Here is a 22,607-nt window from a genome sequence, read left to right as displayed (position 1 = left end):
ACAATGGCATACTGTTCAGTCATAAAAAAGAATGAAGCAGTAATTCACGCTACAACATGGATGAGCATTGAAAAAAGTATGCTAAGAAGTCAGTCATAAAAGACCACATATTATATGATGCCATTTATATGAAATGTCCAGAATGGGCAAATTCATAAAGACAGAAAGTAGATTAGTGGTAGCCAGGTCTTTGGGGAGGGGAGAATGGGGAGTGACTGCTAATGGGTATGGGGTTTCTTTTGGGGGTGATGAAAACATTCTAAAATTAAATTGTGAGGATGGTTGTAGAACTCTATGAATATACGAAAAACCATTGTATTGTGTACTATTTATTTAAAAAAAAACTTTTTGGGGGGCCTTACCGCATGGCATGTGAGATCTTAGTTCAAAAGACACTCAGAGACATGTAAATGAAGCAGGTTTAATTCAGGTGAAGGTACTCTGAAACAGAGTATACCCATAAGTAAAGCAGTAAGAGTTCTTGGCATATAGTAAGTACTCGAGATATATTAACTGTAAATATTTTTACTCTCTCCTATACGTGGGGTTTTCTCTAGAACTTTCTGGATTTGGTGCTCTTTTCCATCTTTATCATGTCAAGTGTGTTAGAGCATTAAACTTCAAATTAGGAAACTTGAATTTTAGATCTTGATTTACCACATGCTAATGTGACTTTGGGCAAGTTGATTTACTTCCCTGGACCTTAATTTCCTCATCAGTAGATTCTGGGAGTTGACTAGAACTGTGTTTTTCAAATTGTGCTATGCAGCTGCTTCAAGGTCCAAAGATATGGAGGAGGTGTTTCTTTTTTCTTGCTTTACCGGGTTCTACTGATATTTGTTTTATATATTGGAATTCTGAACAAAAGTTTGCTTGGAGAAAGAGTTCTGTGGAGCAACTAGCTACTCTAAATAAGGTCAAGACATCTAGTTTACAAGAGGTCTATATCAGAGTCCTGAGAAAAATTATGCATAGCTCATTAATGTGATGAAGTGAACAGCATGTCCTTTGGAGTCATGGGCCTGGCTTTGAATCTTAGCTCCGCACATCTCTAGCTGTGTGAGCTTGGCCAATCACTGTACTTTTATGAGCTTCAGTTTCCTAATCTGTAAAATGGGGGTATAATACAAACGTCAATAGAGTTGTTGTAAAGATAGAATTAGTCCAGATGAGGCTAACGCAGTGGTCTGCAACCTTGGCTATGCCTCAAAAAGCACCTGGAAACCTTTTTCTTTTTCTTTTTCTTTTTTTTTTTAGCGGTATGCGGGGCTCTCACTGTTGTGGCCTCTCCCCTTGCAAAGCACAGGCTCTGGACGCGCAGGCTCAGCGGCCATGGCTCACGGGCCCAGCCGCTCTGCAGCATGTGGGATCCTCCCAGACCAGGGCACGAACCCACGTCCCCTGCATCGGCAGGCGGACTCTCAACCACTGCGCCACCAGGGAAGCCCCCTTTTTCTTTTTTAATGTGAATACTTATGCCACATTTCCAGAGACTCTTATTCAGTAGCTCTGGGGTGGGACTGGGCCATCTAGATTTTAAAAAAACATCCCTTTAGTAATTCTGATTCACAATCATGATTGAGAACCACTTGGGTAGGTATTCTGGGCAAGTTAAAGAACAGGATAGGTGTCAATAAAGAGATAAAGATAGCAATTATTAATCAACAGTACACATAACTGCTCCTGTTAAAGATATTAAACAGCTAAATCCATCAGCATTAAAGACCTTTTCAATGTTTTCAGGCAGCCTGCTTTGGAAGTTTTGCAATCTTTCATCTCATTAACTTTCCCTTTCTCTTGGGTCTTGTTTGGCTGTTCTGTCATTCAGAGTGATGGTGTTACTTAACAGTAGGTACAGTTACCACCCCTGCAAACTGCGTAGTGTGTCTTTGTGGAGGGGAGGGAGGAGAATGGTGCCAAGGATGTTGGGATGGAAACCCTAAGGGAAAAAGCTTAGAATAAGGAGTGTGTTTCCAAAAGCTCCAGCAGAGCCATGCATCTGCAAATCAGTTACACGCCAGCCAGGTGGAACTTCACTGCAGAATCTGTCACTGCAGAATCTGTTGTCTGCAGTGGGTTTGCTTGTGGATCAAGGCATGTCCATCTCACAACTGTGTGTGTTGACCCAACGCTGAATTTCACCAACTGTGAAACTGACAGGGCAAGAAAGACACCGTCTACTCGGTTGGCCGAGGCTGACCTATATCAAGGGGCTCTCTTTCTCCATTAATTTGTTTAGAGCATCCCAAATTTTAAACTTCATCTTAATGCTTATCTTCTCATTAATCTCTTAACTACTGTCCTCTCGGCAAAGAAACACCAAGACAGAGCAATCATTAGTCTTGGTCAGAGTGCTCTGTAGGTGTAACACAGAGAGAAGAGGCTTCCTCAGAGGAGATATCAACTGGGAAGTTTTACAGAGGCTCAATAGACAACTTCCAAAGCTCTGATTCTCACTTTCATTTAAAATCTAATGCTTCAAGGCCTTATGCTTCCTTTTTTTAAATTAATCTATTTATTTTTGGCTGTGTTGGGTCTTCGTTGCTGCGTGCGGGCTATCTCTAGTTGCAGTGAGCGGGGGCTACTCTTCGTTGCGGTGCGAGGGCTTCTCATTGCAGTGGCTTCTCTTGTTGTGGAGCCCGGGTTCTAGGTGCGCTGGCTTCAGTAGTTGTGGCATGTGGGCTCAGTAGTTGTGGCTTGCGGGCTCTAGAGCGCAGGCTCAGTAGTTGTGACACACGGGCTTAGTTGCTCCATGGCATGTGGAATCTTCGCGGACCACGGCTCGAACCCGTGTCCCCTGCATTGGCAGGCGGATTCTTAACCACTGCGCCACCAGGGAAGTCCCAAGGACTTATGCTTCTGAGTAGGTGGGCTTTTGAAGCTGTGACAATATTCCCTGTCATGGATGACTTTACATTTAGTATGTAGCCAAAGCAGTAAGGGCAAAGTAGTGTATGATCTGAAGGGCACCAAGAAGCTCCCCTCTTTTCCCAAACCTTCCTTCCAAAAAAATTCATCACATCACTTAGTTTTAAATTCTTCCTGGATCAGAAATGAAATTAAATGAATCTGTTCTTCTTTTAAAATGCAGAGTCCTGAGATCATTCAAGAGCTTTCAGTCATCCCTACCTTAGCTTGAATTAATGCAGTCAGGTTGCTTTACACCAGTGTTGGATCTGCACTATAAAGACCAGGAATTTTAATGATAAGCAGGGAGAATGGGAGCCTGGTTTGTAAACATGGGGGATGGAAGAACTTCTTGGTGGAGAGGAATGAAACAGTGGCCAACCAGAGAAGAGAATTTGGGAGAGGAGAACAAGGGGGTTGAGTGTACAATCCTAGGTTTCAAAAGAAACGAATACACTTCTTTTCAGGTTCACATTAAACTCTCATCAGTACTTACTAGCCTTTGGCTCCATAAATTATTTTGAATTATTGTCAGCAGCAAACAGAGGAAGTCATTTTCATCAGAATATCTCAAATAGTCATAGAAGCATCAGAGCCTTCCTCTAAGTTTGGCCTACAAGGCTTCTGCTAGTTTCCATTGCCTTTGACTTTTACCCACTCTTCTGCTTCCACATGGCTGTGCTTACGTCCAATACCCAGGTTACTCTGCTTAGCAACACTTTGCTGACACAAGGCATCTGTTGCTGTTTGGCTTTTTCTCCCGTGGCCTTTTTTTAAAAAATTTATTTGTTTATTTATTTTTGGCTGTGTTGGGTCTTCGTTGCTGCGCACAGGCTTTTCTCTAGTTGCGGTGAGCGGGGGCTACTCTTGGTTGCGGTGTGCGGGCTTCTCATTGTGGTGGCTTCTCTTGTTGCGGAGCACGGGCTCTAGGCACGGGGGCTTCAGTAGTTGTGGCACGTGCGCTCAGTAGTTGCGGCGTACGGGCTTAGTTGATCTGCGGCATGTGGGATCTCCCGGACCAGGGCTCGAACCCGTGTCCCCTGCATTGGCAGGTGGATTCCTAACCACTGCGTCACCAGGGCAGCCCTCTCCCGTGCCCTTTTGTTTCTTAGGTTTTCCATGCTGGGGAATGAGCGATTTGAGGAGGGAAGATTTCCCATTTAGGGCTTTATCCCTTAAACTCCATTTAAATGCTCAAGTGTCCTAAAGTCCACATCCCCTGAGTTAAGAAATGGACTACGTAGCAGAGAGTGCAGGGGTGGGGGCTACACAGCAGTTTTTCCTAAATGGTTTCGCTAGACGTCTTCCTAGGGGCTAGGGAATGAACTAGGATGGCCTGTTGAGGGCCCCTACAAGGCTCCTGATCCTTTGGTTCCAAGAGAAATTGCTCTGTTTCTTTTTCAGGCTGTCATTATGAGGTTGGATGCCCTGATTCGCAGTCTGCTCCTAACTGCAGAAGTTTCAGTAATAACTTCCCTGAGCTCTAGCTTCTAGAAAACTGGCAGCAGGCAATACTTTACTAGCAATCAACCCAAAGCAATCTCCCTAGAACCAGAGGCCATCAGGAATCAGACTATGTCTGAGAGGACTGGAGACAGGCACAGCATGGATGTACATATACAGCTCTGCCTCTCTCCCCTAGTTGTTTCCCTCAATAATAAGCTAAACCTAGGAGCAGAGAGAAATAGACTCCTAAGGGAAAAAAAATGATGCAATGTCATTGCACTGTTTTCCCATGAAACCATTATCCCAAGCGATCTACATGTTTTCTGTTTAACTAAGAAGGGCCTTACTTTTCACAATGTCAATTTTAAAAGCAATGATTTATTCATATATCCACTCCAGATTATTATGTGAGAATTTCCATTCCAGTCTGGTTCATAGAGGATACTCACTCCAGCTCCAAGTAAATGCTTGACTTACTCAAATCATGCAAACCAAGGGTCTGAAGGCAATGTCATACGTATTTGATTATAAATGCCACTGGATGTAGGGCCCTAGAGTACTTCTATGTGATGCTGTAATGATGGTTGACATTTATTGAATGCTCTGTGTCAGGCACATTTCCAAGCACTTTATATGAATTAATTTATTCAGACTTTGCAAGAACTCTATGAACTAGGTAGTATTATTATCCTCATTTTACAAACGAGAAAACTGAATGACTGAGAGCAAGTAATTTACCTAAGATCAAATGGGGTGGTAGAGCTGGGAACTGAAAACAGATAGTCTGGCTCTAGAGCCTACACTTTTTTTTTTTGTGGTATGCGGGCCTCTCACTGCTGTGGCCTCTCCCATTGTGGAGCACAGGCTCCGGACGCGCAGGCTCAGCGGCCATGGCTCACGGGCCCAGCCGCTCCGCGGCATGTGGGATCTTCCCAGACCGGGGCACGAACCCGTGTCTCCTGTATCGGCAGGTGGACCCTCAACCACTGCGCCACCAGGCAAGCCCGAGCCTGCACTTTTTAATACTGCACCATGGAGCCTACTGTGACACAAGCCACATAATAGGCACTTTAGAAAAAGAAAATGTGGCTGTAAAGAAATTAAACTGGTTTAATAAATAATGTTTAAACATCAGTTTAATAAACTGATGTTTTTAGTGTTCCTCACAGTTATCACGTCAAGAGGCCATAGTGATTCCTATAATGCTGTCATAAATAATTCCTTTAAGAAGAATTTTCTCGTGCAATCTTCACAACCCTGTGAGACAGATAGAATGGCTATTATAACTCCCATTTGAGATATAAGGCAGATGAAGCTCAGGGAGGCTAAATGACCTGCCCCAACATCCCACATCCATGGATTAGAAAACTTAATATGGTTCAGATGGCAATACTCCCCAAATTGATCTACAGATTTAACATAAACCCTATCAAAATCCTAGCTGCCTTTCTTTTTTTCTTTTCTGTAGAAGTTAAGAAGCTGATCATAAAATTCTTAAGGAAATGCTAGGAAACCAGAATAGCCAAAATAGTCTTGAAAGAGAAGAACAAAGTTGGAGGACTCATACTTCATATTTCAAAACTAACTACAAAGTTGGACCCCTACCCCTCACCATATAAAAATTAACTCAAAATTGTTCACAGACCTAAATGTAAGGGCTAAAACTATAAAACTCTTAGAAGAAAACAGAGATGCTAACCTTCGTAACCTTGGATTAGAAAATTTTTAGATATGACACCAAAAGCACAAGAAACCAAAGAAAAAATAGCTAAGTTGGATGTCACTAAAATGAAAAAAAACATTTGTTCTTCAGAAGACCCCATGAAGAAAGTGAAAAGACAACCCACAGGATGGGAGAGAATATTTGCAAGTCATATATCTGATGTGGGACTTGTATCCAGAATATATAAAGAATAATTACAATTTAACAATAAAAAGACAAATCATCTAATTTGTAAATGGGCAAAGAATCTGAATAGACATTTGACCAAAGAAGTTATACAAATAGTCAATAAGCACATGAAAAGGTGCTCAGCAATATTAGTCATTAGGGAAATGCAAACCAAAGCCACAGGATACCATTTCACACCGACTAGAGTAACCATAATTAAAAAACAAAAACAAAAATAGAAAATAACAAGTATTGGTGAGGACTTGGAGAAATTTGAACCCTTACACATTGCTGGTGGGAACTGTAAAGCAGTCCATCAGTTCCTCAAAAAGGTAAACATATGACCCAACAACTCCACTTCTTTTTTTTTTTCAGGAGATTTGAAAACATATGATCACAAAAATAATTGTGCATGAATGTTCATAGCAGTATTATTCATACTAGTCCAAAAATGGGAAAAATCCAAATGTCCATCCACTGATGAATGGGTAAACGAGATGAGTATACCCACTTCATTCAATAGAATATTATTCAGCAATAAAAAAGTATGAAATACAGATAGATGCTACAACATGGACAAACCTTGAAAACACTATGCTAAGTGAAAGAAGCCAGTCCCAAAGGAATGTGTATTATATGATTTCATTTATATGAAATGTCCAGAACAGGCAAATTCACAGACACAAAAAGTAGATTTGTGGTTCCCAAGGGCTGGCAGGTTTGTGGGAGAAGGGGGAGTGACTGCTAACGAGTATGGAGTTTCTTTTCAGGGTAATGAAACTCTGAAATTAGATAGTGGTGATGGTTGCATGACACTGTGAATATATTTTAAAACACTGAATTTTATACTTTAAAAGGGTGATTTTTGTGGTACATAAATTATACCTTAATAAAGCTGTTACTAAGGAAGTGACTTGTCCAAAGTCACAGAGCTAATGCATAACAGGGCTGAGACTTTAATTCAGCACAGTTCTCTTCTAACCTATACTTTGAATCTTCATTGGTTACTCAAAAAAGACAACGTTTGTTATGGCCTTCCTCTGATCAAAATCCTCCGGGGGCCTTCTCATCAAATAGAAACTCCTTATCATAACATTCAGCTTTGTTTTACCTTGCAATCTTCACTTCTACTAATAATTCATTCCTTAAACATTAACTGAATCCCTACTATGGACACCTCCACTTACTAGGACTGAGGATAGGAAGTTTGGGTACCTGTCCTCAAGGATTTAAAGTAGTAGTTGGGATGATAACCCCCACTCAGATAACTACAATACAGGCTACAATTAGTGTTGTGGTAACTCAGAAAATGGAGAGAACTTTTGGCTAGTGTTCAGGTGTGTTTGTAGGTGAAGCGGGTAGTAGAAGGGAAGGCTTTTGTTGAGGAAGTAGCAGTTGAGTTGGGCCTTTACAAGGAAAAGACTCACCACCCAGCATAGACAAAGGTAGTAGAATCCAGGGCAGGTTTGGGGAAAAGCAAGTAGTCTGGTTAGCTGGGAATAGAGTGGATAGAAGGAGAAGTGGTGTGAGAGAGGATGAGAAATAAAATGGAGCCAGATCATGGAAGACCTTGATTGCCGACATAAGGTAGTTGGGCTATGCTAGGATGTGGTGTGGAGTGAAAAGACCATGGTCTTTGGACACAAACCTGAGTTCAAATCTTGGCTGCATCACTGATCAGGCTGGTGACTTTGAGTAAATTATTTTTCCTAATTTTCAAAATTGGAATAAGGATATCTACCTCATCTTGGTTGTGAAAACTAAATGTAGTAAGTAGCTCTTAGGTGTTAGGAGAACCATTGGTAGATTTGGGCAGAAGGATAGAGGAGGTGATAAAAGCTATGCTTTAGGAAGGTTCATCCATCAGAAAAGGGAAGAGGGAGGAGGTAGGTAATGAAAGCAGCCAGGAGGCTGCCTCTGTACAGTTCAAGTGAGAGATCACATAATCTGATTCCAAAACTACAGCTGTCAGCTACACTGATGAGATCTCAAACAAAGATGGTGATAACCAAAGACCTTCCAGAAGTGGAAACAACAAGATGTTTGACTGATGAGGAAAAAAGGTGTCAAAGAGGACTCTGTGCTTTTGAACTTAGCTGAATAGGAATTTTATTGCAATTGACAGAGCCCGGAAGGTCAGGTAGCAGAACAGGTTTGGCACAGTGCTGGATGAGCTAAATTTTGGACTTCTGTGAGGAAATAGTAATTTTATGGAGACTGAGGGAGAATAAGAGATTTGGAAGTCATGGAGGGGACTGGAGATGCTAAAGCAGTTTAGGGAGCTGTTGAGTTGGGGGCTTAACAAAGCCTAAAAGGCACTGGAGCCCTGCCTGGGAAAGGTGCCAAAAAGCAGGTGGGTGTTTTTCAGAAACAGTTTGGCATGTTTCAAAATTTGCCTGAAGCAGGCCAGGACTATTCCCAAGAGAGGAGCAAGGGATGTAGAATTCTCTTCCTCTTTCTTGTCCTCTTTACTTCTATGTTACATGGCCCCAGCAACTAATATAGAATAAGAATATAGCATTGTCAACAAGCACATGAAAGAATGCTCAACATCATTAATCATTACAGAAATGCAAATCAAAACTACAATGAGATATCATCTCACACCGGTGAGAATGGCCATCATCAAAAAATCTAGAAACGATAAATGCTGGAGAGGGTGTGGAGAAAAGAGAACCCTCTTGCACTGTTGGTGGGAATGTAAATTGATACAGCCACTATGGAAAACAGTATGGAGGTTCCTTAAAAAACTACAAATAGAACTACCATATGACCCAGCAATCCCACTACTGGGCATATACCCTGAGAAAACCACAATTCAAAAAGAGTCATGTACCACCATGTTCATTGCAGCTCTATTTACAATAGCCCGGACATGGAAGCAACCTAAGTGTCCGTCAACAGATGAATGGATAAAGAAGATGTGGCACATATATACAATGGAATATTACTCAGCCATAAAAAGAAACGAAATTGAGTTATTTGTAGTGAGGTGGATGGGTCTAGAGTCTGTCATACAGAGTGAAGTAAGTCAGAAAGAGAAAGACAAATACCGTATGCTAACACATATATATGTGTTACCGTATGCTAACACATATATATGGAATTTAAGAAAAGAAAATGTCATGAAGAACCTAGGGGTAAGACGGGAATAAAGACACAGACCTACTAGAGAATGGACTTGAGGATATGGGGAGGGGGAAGGGTAAGCTGTGACAAAGTGAGAGAGTGGCATGGACATATATACACTACCAAACGTAAGGTAGATAGCTAGTGGGAAGCGGCCGCATAGCACAGGGAGATCAGCTCGGTGCTTTGTGACCACCTAGAGGGGCGGGATATGGAGGGTGGGAGGGAGGGAGACGTTAAAGGGAAGAGATATGGGGACATGTGTATATGTATAACTGATTCACTTTGTTATAAAGCAGAACCTAACATGCCATTGTAAAGCAATTATACTCCAATAAAGATGTTAAAAAAAAAAGAATATAGCATTCCAACTACTATTATAGTATTATAATTCAGGTACACTGGAGGATTAATAGGTTTCTTAATGGGATGGATGAGAACCTGAGAATTAATGTATAACATTAATTAATGTATAACATTAATTCTATAGGAAAAAATGTGTTTTGAGTTCCAAGCCATTAAACCTGTGGAATACATTTCATTTGTATGCTGGGGACTGCCTGTATCAAAGTCATAGTTAAAATCCTGTTCCACTGCATTCAGCCATTCTAGAAAGCTAGATGGTATTTAAAGCATATAGGGAAAAAATCTGTTCTCCATGTGGAGGCTCCAGTATCAGTTTAATCAGATGGTTGGCTGCTAGTCCATCTGCTCTTGATTAAGGGCCCTGGTCATCCACAGCTCTTGAAGGGATCATGCCAATTCACTTAAAACAGGAAGCCTGGGCTTCCCTGGTGGCGCAGTGGTTGAGAGTCCGCCTGCCGATGCAGGGGGACATGGGTTCGTGCCCTGATCCGGGAAGATCCCACATGCCGCGGAGCGGCTGGGACTGTGAGCCATGGCCGCTGAGCCTGCGCGTCCGGAGCCTGTGCTCCGCAACGGGAGAGGCCACAGCACTGAGAGGCCCGCGTACCGCAAAACAACAACAACAACAACAACAAAAAGAACAGGAGGCCTGTGGGTCAATGATTGCCTCTCTTACCCTGGGCCTCTAGCTACTGCCTTCTCCTAGGAGAAGTCAGTTGATAGAAGGCTGCGTTGGTTTAGCTGCCGTTCTGCAGGCCTGGGAACATACTGGGCATTTAGTGCCCATTCAGGACTCCTCTGTACCCTGATGAAGGAAATGCCTTTGTAGTGTCCTCTTACTGGCAACCCACAGTTTTCTGTAGTCCTGCCTTGTCAGTTAGCCACCTGGCAAGTGCCTCTGGTCTCTCCATGCCCTTCCTCCTGAACATTAGGTTTTGTGCACCTGAGGAGCTAACTGACAATTAACTGGCGATGGGAATCACACTAATGCTGGAGAAGGAAGCAACATTAGTCCCCATGCGGCTGAACCAGGGCCTTACTCTTGTACAGCAGCCATTCTCCTTCTGATGGAGGTGAGTCAGAAGAGAAATACAGGATGTACAGTATTTCTCAGAAACATTAAAGTGACTCATTCTGTCCAGAGGTACCTGTATCTGGTTTGCATTTTCTTCTGCTAGTTCCACATTCCAAAAGACATTTCTGGGGAGGCAAAATAGTGCCAGACTGGGTTGACTATAGGTATGGAAGTTTCAAGGGCAACAGTAGAAATCACACTAAACTTATAATGCTATCGTATTTAAGAAGAAGACAGATACCAACTGATAAGAATCATTGGGACTTTTTGAGATTCCTGTGTTTTAGAGGCAGTAAACAAGAAATGTATGGACCAGACCAAAGCCCAGCTCCAAGCAGAATCCATTGCTCTTTCCTCCATCAATCCAGAGTAATTTGCAGCATTGAATTATAGTTATTAGGTAACTACATATTCTGTAACCAATCTCTTCTAGATTATGATTTTGATACTTCATTCAATAATTCTTCCTGAATTACCAGCATCAATTACAGGTAAGAGCACAAAAAGGTACTCAGTTCTGTTCAACAGTATACCTACCATATGTTACCTACTCTACTGCACATTGAGGGATGAACTAAACATTATCCCTGTCCTCAGGATGCTTAATGTGTAGTGGCAGATGTAGAAATAAAACCAGATTTTAATATAATATGTTACAAACACACATTAGGTGACACAGGTACACATTGGAGGTGCACTTAGCCCAACCTGGGGATTCAAGAAAGATTGCCTGAAGGAGCTGACACATGAACTAACCTTGAAGGCATGCTTAGGATTAGGGCGGGGGGGAAAGATGAGAGAAGACTTATAGGCAGAGCGAACAATGTAGTCAATGGTATTAAGCATCATGACGTGTGCAAGTAACTAGAAGCAGTCTGAATTACTAAAGTATACAGTTCCAGGCATGGAGTCGAAAGATGGGGCTTAGAAGGTCTGTTAAAGAATTAGAGCTTTATCCTATAGTTGTGGGGAAGATATTTAAGAATTGGAAGCCATGGATTACTCATTTGTTATTCAGAGTCTACATATGAATTTGATAGAAAATTATCCAGAGATCTCATCTGAAAGACAGATTATAGGTATCAGGAAATCAAATATATTTAGACACACACACACACACACACACACACACACACACTCACTCACACACAATACTGCTTTTTAAAAAGATCAGGAATGTGGTCAGAGATTTATGTATAAGGACATTGATATAGCATTATGTATAAATGGTGAGAAATTAGAAACCATTTAAATGCCCAGTGGTCGGGGAATCGTTAAGTGAGCCAAGGTACATCCATAAGGTGGAGAATTATGCTGCTATTAAAAAGTCATATTTTGGAAGAGTGGATAATGATATGGAAAATGCCCATGAAATACAACCTTAACAAAGCAACAAATATAGCATGATCCCAATTTCAGGAAACACACACACAAAGGAAATCTTAACTCTTGGGGCTAGGTGGTAAGATTACAAGAGATCATTTTTCCTTATTTTTAATTCTTCTACGTTGCTTTTAAGTTTTCTACTGTGGACATGTATTCTATAAAAATAGCACTAAATATCATTTGAACATCAGTGATATAAATAACAGAAATGGGGAGAAGTGCCCTTTAGACTCACCTTTTCTCATCTTTTCTGAATTTTCTTTTTTTGTTGTTGTTGGTCATATTCACTCAATCCATGAGAGACAAAGATGATTTGGAGAGGCTTTTATGAAGATTATCAGAGTAAATTAAAGGGCTGGAGCATAGAGCTTGTTAGGGATGTTTAAATGAACAAGCACCATGGGGGAGAAAATCCACAGTGATGGAATATGACCAGTTAGCAACTGGAAGATACTCAATGGGAAGACTGAAGACTAAAGAACAGAAGATTAAATTGCAACTGGAGGGATTTAAGATAGAGATATTGCAAACACTACTGGTAGTACAAATTGTTAAACCTTGAAGCAAGAAATGATTAGATACTCAGCTATGTGGGGTGATTTTAGTTCTAGATTTATTTAAAGGTAAGGGGATAGATGAAATGGCCTCATGCAATCTTTTTCAGCCAACAAAATCCTATCATTTCATGTTTGAACAGGATATAAAGAACGATGGCAGCATCTTTTTAAAGGGAGAATGGACAATTAGAAGTGAATGGGAGCTGGGAGCCATTTATATTTTCATCCCTATCTTCTGCCATGTCCACTGGTAGGAGGCTTGGATATAATCAGGGCACAATCAAGTATTATCTGTTATCAGCATGTAATGATGACAAGTGGAGATTTTTTTTGCCATAGTGCGGTGAATAATTTTCCAGTTTCTTTTCAGAGTAGTGCTTTACTAGCTCTTAAAATATACCATCCCCAAGGACTTCTAAGTGACAGATCCTTCAAACGTGAATCTTGGAGCTGGAGCCCTGGGAGGTTGGCTCAGGCCCAGGGACCCATTTAGCTGATGCTGTGTTCTGAAATCACCCTGATTGTGATGCGGAGCTTCTGAGTGCCAAGTCTTATGCACTCAATGACTTGACTCTGAAAAGTTAACAGGAACCCAGGAAGCCTGTTGCAGCACTGTGAACTATTGCTGTTGTTCAGCTAGGGAATTGTTACTGTGAGTTACGGGTCTCTATGCCCCAGACAAAAACACTGAGCCCAAAGGGAGTGCTGATCTTTGAGCAGGGGAAAAGGGCAAGTACCCCAAAAGCACTTGAGGATAAGAGCCCTCCTAGGTGTAACGTCAGGAGAAGTGAGAAAGTCCCCCTTACTTCTGAGGGATTTCTGGTAAAGACTAATAGATACCTGAAATCCCTGTAACATGAAAAAGGGCATTCTTTAATTCTACAATCAGAGCTAAGATTGCTCCATAAACACTCTTGGGAGAAGGAATAGGGTGATGGCGTAACTCAGCCACAGAGGTGAATGTGCAGGCAGGGGGCTCTACTGAGTAAGTACCTGAGATAGAGGCTATACTCTCTCTTCAGTGATGGGGGCTCAACATAGAAGCAGGGAGAGGCACTGGAGGGTCTGATGGACCTATCCCCCTTCCAACCTTGGCCCCAGGGCAGCATATCAGAATCTGAGTGCACGTGTTTATGTACATGGGGGCACCTGTATGAATGCACATGGGTACAGGCTCATTATATTTAAAGACTGAAGAAATATTAACAAACACTTGCTGAGCTCCCAAGTATGCCAGACCCTGTACACGTATTCTTTCAGCCAGTCCTTACAAAGTGGTTAGTATTCCCATAGTCAAAAAACCAAGTCAGAGAGAGGAAATTGCTTGTTCAAAGTTTTCAAAAGTAGTGGAGTCTGGAAATAAAACCAGGTTGTGGCCTAGGTTTCCAACTTAGATTTACAACATCTCCAAATGAGATAATAGAATTGCAATCCAGTTTGTGTGTGTGTGTGTGTGTGTGTGTGTGTGTGTTAAAAGTGTTAATTTATGTAACATAATCATTTAGAATAGTAGACACTTTTGGTGACTTCTGTCATATCTGTTGTCTTTATTATACCAAGAGCCTCAGTAAAATGGAACTGGACTGAAGCTCCCTGGACCTCTGAGAGACCCTGTCTCTGCTGCTTTAGAGTAATCACCACCTGGCCAATAAATGATCTCTCTAGAGCATATACCCGATCTTGTCATTCACTTATTTAAGCTCCTTCAGTGGTTTCCAGTTTTGTTCCATTTAAGGGCTAACTTCTTAGCTTTGTCTTTAATAACCTGTCCCCACCTGAGCTGCCTGATCACATCTGCTACTTCCCGCTGAAGAGCCCTGCCGAACTTCTGATTGGCTGTTTACCGAATATGTCGTGTTCTTTAGTAGCTCCATGATCTGACACTTTGGTCCCTCTGTCTGGAATCACTCTTCCTACTTTTCCATCTGGATAACTGCAACTCCTCTTCTAGAATAGTTGTTTAAAGTGCCAGGATAGAGTAGGCATAGGGATGTGGGATTCAGTTTAAGGGCAGCAATATAAGGTTTAACTACATATAGTGAAAACTACACTTGAAAATGTACTAAACCATCCCAAAGTATATTATACGAGGTTTTGTTTATACAACCTTGTACATAAATATGTATGTGAAAAGTATGTATCATTAAACACTAGAATCACATTCAGAGCAATACGATAAAATGTGAAAGCTCTGAGAAGTGGGGAACTCAGATCCCATGAGGGAATCACAAATGCATGTCTGTCTTCTCACGATCACCCAAATCTGGGACTCACTGAGTCTTCCTGGTAGCCTGAATTATTAAAATTGTTACTTTGTTTCCTCTCCCTCTCTTCCCACTGTACATGCATCCTGTAATGCTATCTCACTATAGCCAAATATTCTGTGAATCTTTTCCTGACTCCCCTAGGCAGTATCAGCCTCAGAGAATTCTATTCATGACTCTACTATAGCACCTATCAGGTCTTGTCATAATTATTTAAGTATCTGTTCTCCCAAGTAGACTGTGAACACCTCCAGAGTATGACCCAGATCATCTTTGTTACTGTCTCCATAGCACCTAGGACAGTTCTTACCAAAGATAGGACCAGTGCTTCTCAACGTATATTCCATGGATCAGCATCAGAATTACCTAGAGCAGCTCTTAAAATGCAAATTCATGAAAGAGAGATAACAATTGTAATTTAATTTTTATTTAAGGTTCTGATTCAGCACTTCTTGGGTTGGATCCAGGAATCCCTAATCTTGAGGCACTGCCCAGGTGATAATGATACAAATGTAGATGTGGCCTCTTTTCTGATGCCTTCCCCATCTACTTCCCTGTCCCCCATAGACATGACGTCTCCTGTTGCTGTAGGGATGGGAAAGCATTAGAACTGAGATGCAGGGGAGTGTTGCTGGCACTGGAAGGGGATAACTGGGAAGGAGTTGGAAAGATGGCTTGAAGTTTGCCGAGAGGTTTTGCACCCAAGTCTGTGCACTTGCATTGAGGTTGTTGCAAAAGTTGTAAAGCAGCAAGAGTAATCATTTTGGTTGACTCCTCATGACTCATTCTATCCCTTTTCCATTGAATTGCAGCCAGGCAAGTTGGGAAATGGACCTCAGCTCAAGGGGTAAGTCTGATTGGTCTGAGGATAAATCCATCCCTTTCGCCAGTTATGGTTCAGACACACAAGCTGCCTAAAATTCAGGTAAAGGTTTATTGGAGTCTTTTGGAAAACTTGCTTTTATCCTTGCTTTTAAGAGATAGACTCTTCCCTTAGTTGTGAACAAAAACGAACATGTGGCTCTGATTGCTGTTGACAAATTTCTCATGACTGCGAGGAGAATCTAGCCTTAGATTGTGGCTGATCTCTGGGTAACAGAGTACAGTGATGGAAAGAATCTGGGTCTTTGGTGACATCTTTTTTAAAAAATTGTGGTAAAATACTCAAAACATAAAATTTACCATCTTAACCATTTTGAAGTGTACAGTTCAGTGGCATTAAGTACATTCACAGTATTGTACAATCATCACCACCATCCATCTCCACAACTTTCACATCTTCCTCAACTGAAAATCTGTACCCATTAAAAACTGACTCCCCAGTTTTCCCTCCCTCCAGCCCCTGGCAGCCACCGTTCTACTCTCTGTCTCTGTGAATTTGACTACTCTGGAAACATCATATAAGAGGAATCATAACACTTAGCATAATGTCCTCAAGGTTCATCCATGTTGTAGCATGTGTAAAAATTTCCTTTTTCTTTTAATGCAGAATATTCCATTGTATGTAGGTACCACATTTTGTTTATCCATTCATCTGTCTATGGACAGTTGGGTTGTTTCCACTTTCTGGCTATTGTGAATAATGTACTTATGAACACAAGTATACAAATATCTGTTTAAGTCCTTGCTTTCAATTCTTTTGGGTATACACCCAAAAGTGGAATTACTGGATCATTCTATGTTTAATTTTTTGAGGTGTTGCTATACTGTTTTCCACAGCAACTGCACCATTTTACGTTCCCACCAGCAATGCACAATGTTTCCAGTTTCTCCACATCCTTGCCAATGCTGGTCATTTTGTGTTTTGTTACTGTTGCTGTTTTTTCTTTTTAACAATAGTCATCCTAATGGATGTGGAATGGTATCTCACCGTGGTTTTGATTTACGTTTCCCTAATGACGCGTGATGTTGAGCACTTTTTCATGTGCTTATTGGCCATTTATATATCTTCTTTGGATAAATGTCTATTCAAGTCCTTTGCCTTAATCAGGTATTTGGGTTTTTATTATTGAGTTGTACTTGATGACACTTTTAAACTGCTGAATCAACGAAGTCTGAAGCCTGCTCTGACTTTGTACTCCCAGTTATGTAATCTAGTAAACTACCTGTGGTAGACCGAATAATGGCCCATCAAAGATATCCACGCTCCAATCCCTGAAATCCGTGAATATGTTCCCTTACATGGCAAAAGGTACTTTGCAGATGTGATTAAGTTAAGGATCTTAAAATGGGAAGATTATCCTGGATTATCAGGGTGAGCCCAATGTAATCACAAGGGTCCTTATGAGAGGGAGGCAGCAAGGTCAGAGCCAGAGAAGGAGATGTAACGACGGAAACAAAGGTCAGAGTGATGTGGGACCATGAGCCTCTAGAAGCTGAAAAAAAGGAGACCCATTTCAGACTTCTGATCTCCAGAACTGTAAGATACTAAATTTGTGTTGTTTTAAGCCTCTAAGTTTGTGGTACTTAGTTACAGCAGCAATGGGAAACCGATACACTACCTTACTGTTTAAGTCAGAGCAGGCTTCAGGGTTGGTTGATTTGGCAGTTTAAAAGTGTCACTAAATATATCTCAACAATAAGAAAACAAACCACCTGATCAGAAAAGAGGCAAAGTTGTTGTGTTATTTACAACCAAGAGCATCTTAGTTGATACACCAAATAAACATACAGTAAAATAGCCAAGTCCAGACTCAGTGAATTCTAACTACCTAGCAACCATGTTTAGGGAATTTGATAATGGGCAGTCATTGCATGGCAGGGGACTGATTAGGAAAAGAAATTCTGATGTGCATTATGGTTAGAGAAAACTGAACTCGCACTCAAATGTTTGATTAATGAGTGAATAAGGTTATTTTTGTTTAATTTGATTACTGGTGTTTATAATTTCCTCCCTGGTTTAATGATTCCGTGGTACTGACCTGTAGGGCTGTGTATTCCTCACAGACGCTGGCTGGGCATGTGGGTTTGCTGGTGAATATGCATGGGAGTTGATTGTTGCCCCAGAGGCTTGTCTTATAAACTCAGACTCTTGAAAAGTCTATCTTGCCTCCCTCCGGGACCTTTTCCTTCCCTGTTATTTGTTGTTAAATCACTAGGCTGAGCTAAGTACCCAGACAACAGATCTTTCTCATCAGGTCCCAGAGGAAAGAGACCTAGTCCACTCGCCTTGGACCCCAAGTCCCCAAATCACTAATGAAGCATACAGTGTGTAAGTTCCCTAGGCCCAGGTCCTGATTCCAACTTGAATGGGCAGAAGTTATTGCCTTAAAGCAAATAAACCAAAACCAAAACCAAAAAAACAAATAGGCTTGTTTCCCTTCCTTTCCTGATGTCTAGAGTTCATGTTAATACTGGGTTTCCTGTCTTCACTCTCAGATGAGAGTATGGGGAATTACAGAGCAGTGCTGAATAGATCATTAAAGACCCTGCAGATTACTGTTAAGGGAGAAGACCACTTTCTGGAAAACATGTAAGCGATCCTTGTGCCTAGAAGTGAAGCTGTTTCCTGTAATAAACTTTTCCATTAATCAGGTGTCTGTCTCCCTATGATGAGCTCCAAACAACTGAAGATATAATCATTTTTCTTCCTAGGCTAGCTAATGATCTAAGTTGGGGATTCTTCAGACACTTGGCTTTTCCCCAGTCTCCTCATGTTGCTGGATTTGGGGACTTTTCATAGCACGTCAGCAGCCCCACTAGAACTAAAATATCATCTTTGAAAACTGTCATTCACATTTCAAGAATCATAAGAAATTGTGTATTTCCGTGAAAACAGGTCTCCACTGAACTGCTTGACTCCAAGCTTCAAGGCTCAAGAGGTAGACTAGCTTGTGCAGGTAGAGATCTGCCACATCTCATGTCCTTCACAAATTAACTTCAGGTGCAGAACTTAACTTTCAGCTTGTGCTTCAGAGGAGACAGGCTTGGGTCCAAGTCTTGGCTCTCGCCCAGTACTAGCTGGACATCATTTTGAGGTTTGTTTAACCACTCCAAACCTCAGTTGCATTATGCGTGAGATGGGGATAATAGTATTTACCTCACAGGGCTGTTGTGAGCGTTAAAGGGGATCACATGTGTACAAATGCTTAGTAAATGTTAAGGGAACTGGAAAATGTTTGTTGAGGCTATTTGGGGGCTAAGTTCCTGCCCTATGATTCTCTAGACTTAGCTGATAAAATCATAATTCCTGACTGGAACCTTACGATAAACTCTTGATAAACATCTCTGAAATTGCAGCTTAAATTCTACAAAGAGAGAGCACAAATCTTGCTCTATGGTATTTCACCATCTCATTTTTGTTGTTGTTGTTCTGCTAATTGTGACTTAAGATAGATTATTTTAAGGAGCAAGCAGCTTCTCTGCAGCAAAGTAAATATTACATCTAACAGGTATCAGGTTGCTATTTAATGTAGGGAATCACTAATCCCACTGCCCAATTTAGTCAAACAGACATTCCATTCCAATTGTGTCACCTCTCACCCAGTGATCCCCAAGGGCTAACTCGACCTGGCTGGCTGAACAGGTCGCCCTTCCTTCTCCCACCACTTCATGTGTTGTGTCATATCACCTTCTTCTCATGGGAATATTAAGTCTCGAGGGGAATATGAATCTGTCCATGCTTGAACTATAGACTATAGAAAGTAAGGTCAAAGTCTGTTCCATTCCACTTCCAGGGTGGTACATTAGTATCAGTTTCCTAATCTAAAAGAGGTATGTGGGGTCATCTAAATGATCAACACAACCTCTAAGGGTACCTAATGTACACCTCAGAAATGACATTGAGTGGAAAAGGAATTGGCCTTATCATCACCCAATAGGAGGGTACAATGGACCTTAAATCAATATTAGATCTCAGCACCTGTGCCTTTCTAGCATCACTTCTCAACTCGGTAGTTAGAAAGGAATACATATACATATATGTGGTTCAGGGGAATCAAAAGAATAGCAAAGAGGACTTCCCTGGTGGCGCAGTGGTTAAGAATCCCCCTGCCAATGCAGGGGACCCGGGTTCGAGCCCTGGTCCGGGAAGATCCCATATGTCGCAGAGCAACTAAGCCCATGTGCCACAACTACTGAGCCTGCGCTCTAGAGCCCACTAGCCACAACTGCTGAGCCCACGTGCCACAACTACTGAAGCCCGCGCGCCTAGAGCCCAGGCTCCGCAACAAGAGAAGCCACCGCAACGAGAAGCCCATGCACTGCAACGAAGAGTAGCCGCCACTCGCCACAACTAGAGAAAGCCCGCGCACAGCAACGAAGACCCAACGCAGCCAAATAAATAAATAAATAAATAAACTTTTAAAAAGGAATAGCAAAGAGAGAAACCCATAAAACCCTCCTATTTGGGATATTGTTTTGGCTGTGTGTAACAGAAACCCAAGTTGACAATGGCTTAAACAAATAAAAGTGTATTTCTCACATTACAGTCTGGGGGTAGGCAGTGCAGGCTGCACGTCTGCATGGCAGTTCTGCTGCGTGAGGTTTCCAGGTATCCAGACTCCTTCCATCCTGTGGCTCACCAATCCTAGGGTATTTCCCTTGTCCACCTGGCTCAAAATGGCTCTCCACGACGTCCAAGAACCAAGTAGAAGAAGGAGGAGATGCCCTCTTCCTTTAAGAGTTTGAACAGAAGGTTCTTCATATCTCTTCTAGCTGCATCCCATCAGCAGTAGCTTAATCACATGACCACGACTAGCAGCAGGTAAGCCTGGGGAATGTACTCTTAAGCTTAGTGGCCACATGCCCAACTAATAATCCTTTACCTTTGGAAGAAAGGGAGAATGGACATAATGGAACAATGAACAGTCTAAAAACTGTTCATGTCGTTTTTAGGAGAAAAGTATCAACCTGCTTGCCTTCTGACCATAAACACACCTAGATAACATTTATAACCACTGAGGCAGGTCTTCATGAGACTCTTCCAGGTGTGAAAGCCTTGAAATCCTTTCATATTGTTTGGTAAGTAGCTACTGCTCTAGAACCTCCACTCACCTCCCTGGCTGGCCCATCCCCTCCTGCCCTGCACTGTACTCCCCGTGATCCAGCAACTAAAGGGTTAAAGCCTAGCTCAGCAAGGGGCTCCAGGGCTAAGCCATTATTCATGCTAATTGGTTACGGAAGACTAATACAAGTGGTAACCTATTTTGACTCTCAACCCTGCACTAGAGACCAAGGGATTCTCCAGCAGGAAGTTAACTCAGGATTTTTCAGTTGCTTGATCATGCACAACAGAGACCTGGTACTAGCAAACATCCCACAGACCTGGTTTGGGCTCACACTGTGTCTTGGTTTCTCTATTTCTAAAATGTGAGAGGCTCCCTCTGTAATTAAGTCAGGAAGTTGGCAAGGAAAGGAAACAGTGATGTCATTAATCAGATGCAAAGATATAACAATTAGAACGGACATTCTGACCCTAGTTAAAGGAAAATTTAGGAGAGACCATTCCATAAAGGGGACCGGAGGAGCCTTTGAAAGAGGTTTAAAAGGACAAGGTCTGGGCTAGTGCTGGCAAAACGAAGAGACAGTCTCCTGCGTGAAAATATAATGAGAAAGAGAGTAAGGCTAGATGGTGTCTCTAAGCAGCAATACTGGTATCTTAAAAGACAGAATTATAAATGAGCATATTCCCCTCATCCAGGCAGAGAGAGGCTGCTGATTGGCCTCCTCTCGGTTATTTCCCAGAGGAAAACCAAACACGCAGTATGTGTGGAGACTCAAAATGTCATAAAGCTAATCACCCCCAATGCGCACTTTGCCCCATCAATATTCCGTCTGCCTTCACATTCCCAAGGGAACAACAAGAAACCCAGGCTCAGGCAAGTTCCTTCGCCTCCCTGAGCCTTCACTTTCATCTGTAAAACAAGGATAATTCTCTGTACCTTTCATGGTGGTTGTGAGGTTTAAGTGAAAAAATGCCCCTATGTATCCTGTGGCCCTGGTAAATGGTAGGTGCTCAGAAATTTTCAGTCTCCTCTTCCTCAGTTCCTGGGCATTTCTAGGTCACTGGTTATTACTAAGAATAAGAATTTAAGCCCAGCACACACCTCCTAACTGACTTTTCATTCCTAGTCTTTCTAAAAGGCAGCATCATTGAAATTAGCAGTGTCTGCCCTATGAATCCCAAACCTGGATCCGCCATCTCTGCTCCTTCCCGAGGACTGCAGCGCTCTGTAGACAACCACACCAGCAGGACCATTGGTGCCGCATGATCTTCAAGTTACCTGAATCCTCAACATGGAACCACTCTTGGATCTGTCCCTCCTTCTCAGCAGTCTTTCATTCTCCATACACTTTCAGCCTTTAGTCTCTGCCTCACTGCCAGCCTCTCTTCATCACGGACCTGTTTTCTGTTTTCTGAGTCACTAAGAAAGCAGATACTGCCTACAAGTTTATCCATATCTACACTCCTCCTTTATCTCTTTCCATTCTGATTTTGCAGGAGTCCTGCCTCCTGCCCAAAATTAATCATCCCACCTCTGCATGGATTCCATCCTTTCTACACTCTGAAGACAATGCCCTATCTGTTATTCCTTCCCTCTCTTGTATTTTCAACCACTCCCTCTCTACTAGTTCCTTCTCATCAG

At 41.9% G+C, this 22,607-nt stretch overlaps 1 protein-coding gene across 2 annotated transcripts in view; it reads left to right on the top strand.

Moving 5' to 3' along the window:
- Positions 1-22,607, top strand: part of DCX (doublecortin) — a 338,315-nt gene that overhangs the window by 155,514 nt on the left and 160,194 nt on the right. The gene's annotated exons all lie outside the window — the stretch shown is intronic.

This window comes from Orcinus orca, chromosome X, assembly GCF_937001465.1.
Source record: "Orcinus orca chromosome X, mOrcOrc1.1, whole genome shotgun sequence".
NCBI classification, from domain to species: Eukaryota; Metazoa; Chordata; class Mammalia; order Artiodactyla; family Delphinidae; genus Orcinus; species Orcinus orca.
This window is presented reverse-complemented; position numbering and strand designations above follow the sequence as displayed.